Source organism: Bufo bufo, chromosome 8 (genome assembly GCF_905171765.1).
Source record: "Bufo bufo chromosome 8, aBufBuf1.1, whole genome shotgun sequence".
Lineage (NCBI taxonomy): Eukaryota > Metazoa > Chordata > Amphibia > Anura > Bufonidae > Bufo > Bufo bufo.
The window spans coordinates 91,868,108-91,874,581 of NC_053396.1; positions in this window are offsets into that span (position 1 = coordinate 91,868,108).

Here is a 6,474-nt window from a genome sequence, read left to right on the forward strand (position 1 = left end):
TGTGTTGGATTGTCAATGCAACCCTCTTCTCCCACTCTTCACACACTGATAGCAAAATGGCCGACTTCAAAATGGCCGCCATGGTCACCACCCATCTTGAAAAGTTTCCCCCCTCACATATACTAATGTGCCACAAACAGGAAGTTAATATCACCAACCATTCCCATTTTATTAAGGTGTATCCATATAAATGGCCCACCCTGTAAATATATAGCAGAAATACAACGACAATTGGGGGACAGAGAAATATATCGACCATTAGATGCTGACCTTAAATTTGTTAAAGAGGAGGTTGAAATTATTAACTGATGATGCCTATGCCTCAGACTTGATAGATAAGTTACACGAATATCTGCTAGTAGAAAGACCGGTAACACCATTACTATATATATTTCCAAAAATACACAAAAGTCTGATTAATCTACCAGGGCGTCCCATAGTTTCTGGGATTGATTAAATTTTTTCACCTGCAGCCACTTTTCTCGATAAATAATTGAGAAATTACGCCATGTCCGCAAGGTCTTATGTGAAAGATACAACTGATTTCCTTAATAAACTACAAACATTACATGTTAAAGAGGGACAATATCTGGTCTCTTGATGTGGTCAGTCTCTATACGAGTATTGACCACACCAAGGGACTAGATTCAGTGGAATGGGCCCTCTCTACGGATAGGATCAAACCAGACATCACAAGATTTACCCTCTCCCTACTAGAGATAGTACTCACCTGTATTTATTTTCTATTTGAGGATAATTACTATATACAGCAGCGTGGGACCGAAATGGGGTCCAATGTGGCCCCAACATAGGCAATTATATACATGAGTAGATTTGAGGAGTCCTTTATGTACCCATCCAGCCTCTTTACTTTTGTGAGGGGCTGGATGAGGTATATAGATGATATATTCTTTATGGACAGGGTCTTTGGAAGATTTACTTGAGTTCCAGAGACACATTAATTTGATCCATGCAGAACTACAGTTCCCGGCAGTTTACTCACAGACAAGTCTGCAGTTTTTGGATACGACAGTGCAGTGTGTTGAGGGGACGTTGCAGACAGATCTGTTTGTAAAACCCACAGATAGAAACAATATGCTATTGTTTAAGAGTGACCACCCCAAATTCATGAAAGAATCATTACCCTATAGCCAATTACTTAGGGTGAAACGGATAGTAACGGATAAAGAGAGGCTTGACATTAGAATGAGGGTGATGTGCAATATATTTTATGATAGAGGTTATCCAAGAGCCATGGTACAGAGACATAGACAGAGGGTTAATGAGCTGAAAAGAGAGCGAGAGGAGAACCAGAGGGTCCCATTTGTCTCAACTTATAGAGCATGTAGCAAGCACATAGCACATATCCTCAAAACTAACTGGCACATTCTTGCACAATCATTTCCAGACATTGAGGCATTTCATACCACTCCCCTCATGTCTTATAGAAGGCCACGTAATTTGAGAGATAGGCTAATACATGCAGACACTAAACATCTTGCTATGCCTAAGGTCCAGAGGAAAGGCTGCTTTCCCTGCCTGGGCTGTTGTAATTGTAATGGAATATTAAAGGGGAGTTCTTTTACACATCCCAGGACAGGGAAGAGATACCAAATTAGGAATTACTACACATGTAGATCAGAATTTGTGATTTATGTGTTGCAATGTCCATGTGGACTTTTTTATGTGGGAGAAACAACCCAGGAATTCAGAAATAGATTAAATCAGCACCATTATCAAATACGGAAATTACTCTCAGGAGAAAAAGAGAGACTGATACTTCAAAGGACTGAACTATCTGTACCAGAGGATTTTTTGAAACTCAACCATAATATCTCACAACTCCGGTTCCGTGTGATTGATGGAGTACCTCCCCAATTGGAGAGGAGGCGACTGGGAAAAATTACTAAAGAGGTTGGAGTTGAGGTGGATTTTTGAACTACAAACGCTCGAACCTAGAGGCCTCAATAGGGAGTTCAAGATTGGTCCACTCTACTAAGTTGTACGGGCTCTTGTCCTTACCTCACTGGCTTGTGAATACTGTACTCCATCCATTGATTGGATGTATGTTTTTAATTAAGTTCTGTACCCAACCTAATGGCTGTGATTTATTATTAATAATATTTTTATCTTTTACAGAAATCTGCATTACTGATGGGACCTGGGGACATAAACTGAGAAGAGACCCAGACACAGGAAGTTTATACGGTAGCTATCTTATTTGCGTTAAATTGAAAGAGACCTAAAAATACCTTGGTTTGTTTTATCCATTCACCCCTTTGGAGGGGCAACTATATAGTCTGGAGACATTTTGGTTCTATTTGGGGCCTAGAGATAACTAAGAACTAAACGTTTCTTATTATATGGATTCTGCAGTTTGTGCCATGATTGGGAGTTTGAGTTACACTATTTTAGCCCATTACCTATATGGTTTCAAAAAGGGCTGGTTTGAATGGGACGGCCTGTCCGGGGCTAGGGGGTTAACCCGGCGACGGCTAACCCAACAACCCGACTAGGCAGGTCAGCTGTGGTTGGATTAGAGGAGGGGCGTTCCTCTTATCAAATAGAGGATACGCCCTCCTTGAACTGACTGTTATGTGCCCGTGGTGGGTATGTCTAACCCATATGTCTGATGTGGGGAAATGTGCCACCCATTTGGGCACTAGAGTGGTTCTGTGAGGGAGGGTAATGACCCACACTTGATCAAGGGGGGTTAATGACCCCTACTTGGTCGGGGTGGTGGACGCCCCCATTATAGAATGTAAATATGAGCCCTGTATTACTGTCTAACCATTAAGATAATCATATTAAAATGGGACTAGGTACACTACCCTTGAATCATGGTTAAATTTTGGACTCCTAGTTTTTGGATTATTTTTCCAACTAGCCCCCATGGATCCTGTGGACGAAAGGCAGGGTTGCCCTTGTCAATATGGGTGACAAATAAGAACGGCCACTAATAATGGTATAACCAACTGAGAGATTTATATAAAATATAATAGAACATACTATTAAAAAATATGAATGCCGCACTGATTAAACCAAGAGAAATGTTGCGGTGATACATTATAAGGAGAGTGACATCAGGACTGTTTATTATGTTTCCATGGCGCCAGCTGGGGACGCACTGCCCAGGAACAGGGAGCCGGACATCAGATCCGGTGGTTTCGTGTGTCGGACGCGCAGGCGCACTGTACGCATAGAGACGTGGGGTTGCATGGCGTCCGGTTCCCTTACCTGCCGGGTATGTTCTACGCAGGCGCCATGAGATAGCATCACATCCTATTGATGATGGCGCGCATGCGCACTAGGTATAGAGGAACGCCGAGCGGAGCATGTACTTCCGTTTGATATATACTAAGTGAATGGTCTCCTTAGCGATGTGTTCCCCAGGTTCTCATCAAGTACTGCAGTAAGTACGTTCTTAATGTATTATAAAGAATCATGTTTGGTATTAGGTGATTAATAGTTCCTATAGTTGGGAAACACAGAGAGAGGTGGCACATATTTTGAATATGTAATTGCTAATTAACATACTTAATTGGGTCATGTGACCTATCTGAGAGGGTATATGTATTTGGCTTTGTTCACATTATCAGTTGCTTGAAAACACACAGGTCGAAATGTCGCATTGTGTTGGTGAATAAACCTTTGGAAATTGAAGACTGGAGAGTGCTGCGGTTTTCTTTACAAGTGCATCAACTTCATCATAGTTTTCCACAGATGATAGTTCTCTCATAAGGTTAACCAAATCTTTAGTGACCGCAGTACATGTGTCCATGTCCCTTACAATGCCCTGGGAAAGTGTCGTAAGCGACCGCAGGTTGACATATGCTGCCTTTAGCTCCGATTCAGATTCTTCTACCGTCTCTACCATATCACTCAAGTTCCTTTTTATACTTTCTTGCTTTAGCTTTCTATGAATGTCTTTAAAGGGAGTCTGTCACCAGCATTTCACTTTTTTAACCCTTCCCACAGCTCCCTAGCATGCTTACAGTTAATAAAAACGTTACCTCTGGCATCAATCCTGGACTTATAGAACCCTCAAAATCGATTTTTATAAGATATGCAAATGAGGGCTCGCCGATTTTTGCGTCGTTAGCCGGCGCATGCGCAATAGTTACTGTGATGCCGTTCAAGGAATGGGCATCGCAGTGCGCATGCGCAAGACAAAGGAATGAGTGCGCCGGCGCGGGATATCGGCAGCATAACAAGTTAGTACAAAGGCGGTCAGAGGGAAAGGATGGGCGGGCAGAGGGTAGGAAGGGGCGGGGGGACGCAATGAGAAGGCTGAGCAAGCAGGGCACCTAAGAGAGTAACGCCGCCCTGGGCACTTGCGAGCCCTCATTTGCATATCTTATAAAGATCGTTTTTGAGGGTTCTATAAGTCCAGGATTGATGCCAGAGGTAACGGTTTTTTTTGTAAACTGTTTTTTATTAATTTTTCAAAATTTTTGAAGAAAAAACATACAAACAAGAGCGATATTTCACCGCCATCAATGTATCCGTTTGTACAAGTGCAAAATTATTTGTCAAATGCCTTTTCCATGAGCATACGGATAGTAACAGAAGTCCAACGAAACTAACAGTATCAGACAATCATCTCCGTAAAATATTATGGAAGATATCCCCAAGAAAAGCAGAACATACTAACCAAATACAGTCCCTAGTGGGTTCCCGGGGTCAAAGCAGTGAAATCTTCTCTGACCTAATGTGATACCTTGTGAAAGTAATGTATAGAACAACACAAACAGATAAGGAAAAAATAAATAAAAAAAACACAAGAACCTAGATGCTCGGGAGTATCTGGACGCTGTGGGCCCCCCCTCCCCCAGTTCATGACAGTAGAACCGGTAGTTCGCCCAGTGCCGTCTGTTGCAGGAACCAAGTAGTCCCTGAAAAGCATTTGTGTATGGCCTTACGGACGTGCAACGGCAGAATATTAATAAAACTTTCCCACACCTGAAAGAAGTGTTCCACTTTTTTGTCTTTTTGATGCGAGGCCTCCACCCAGTCCATACGCATGATATAGGAGAGTTTCTCCAAGAACAATCTGAAGGGGGGGATTGTGGGTTGTAGCCAGACTTGTAGGATCGCCTTAGTTCCTGCTACTGCCACAAAATGTAGCAACTTCCTACACCCTGGGGTACAGTTATATTTATCCTTGTCTAAATAACCGAACAGCGCCCAAAGTGGGTCACGCGGGGTAAAAGTGGTTAAGTGTGTGTTAGTGAAGGTGATGACTTTGTCCCAGAACTGTTGTATCATTGGGCAGTCCCATAGACAGTGGTAAAGTCCTGCAGAGGTAACGTTTTTATTAACTGTAAGCATGCTAGGGAGCTGTGGGAAGGGTTAAAAAAGTGAAATGCTGGTGACAGACTCCCTTTAAAGTATGATTTCCACCTATCATACATCCGGGTAAACTTTCTCCTTTAATGCTGCTTCTTGCTCCAAATTTTCCAGCATCTTTGAGGTCGGTTTTCTGGCATGTGATAAACATGTTAGTTCATCTATTTGGGCTATATTTGTTTGAGGCAAGACTAATGCTGCATCAGACTCTTCTACCTCAGACAGGTTCCCTTGCTCTTCAACTTCTACTCTATCTATCTTTGCATCCTCTAACAATGGCATGGTAATACTAGGCTCAGACATTTTACTTTCAATGCTATCACAATCAATACGAATAATAAGATGCCTTTCACTTTAAATGCAATATTGACAAATGCAGAAACAAATGACTTTCACTTTAAATGCAATAGAATCCGTGTAATACAAACTGTCCTTTGTTTTACTTTAAAGTCTTTATCTGAACACAAAAATGTCTCTTTATGCCAAAGTCTATATGCAATGATAAGTAATAAAAGGAAAGCTAGGACCTTATTCTGAAGAGCAGGATACTGTGATCTGAAGGTTGCTGGTACAAATGTCTGTTTTAAAGAAAACTTATCTTTTCTTGATGTGATGCTCTGCTCTGCTCTGCACTGAATTGCGATGCTCTGTGCAGATTTGCGATGCTTTGTGATGACTTGCAATGATCTGTGATGACTTGCGATGCACTGGCTTGGATACGCTGCTGCAGGCTTTGGGCCTAGTGGCGGAAAACTAGCTGACTGTAGTACGTGGTCTCTCCGTGGATAGCGGTGCAGGCACTCTAGCTCTGGACTTTGGCCTCCCACCATGCGTCTCTTTCTCTCTCTAGGGACACGCTCTATGGCCTTTATGGTAGCTCCGGTGAGGTGTCTTTGCTTGCTCACTCAGGGAACAGTTGCTGGCACAGCGCTGCTCTAATGCGCTCTTTACTGTGCAAGTTGAGGAGCGCTATCACCTCACCCTCTGAGGGTAATAGTTTCACTGTGGCAGGTGCAGCACTATCAAGTGCCTTTTGCGCTGTGGCATTAGAAGAATTTTGATATCTCTGACTTTTAGTCTAACCAGATTGTCCGTTCTATGGAAACAGTAGGCCTAAAGAGCACA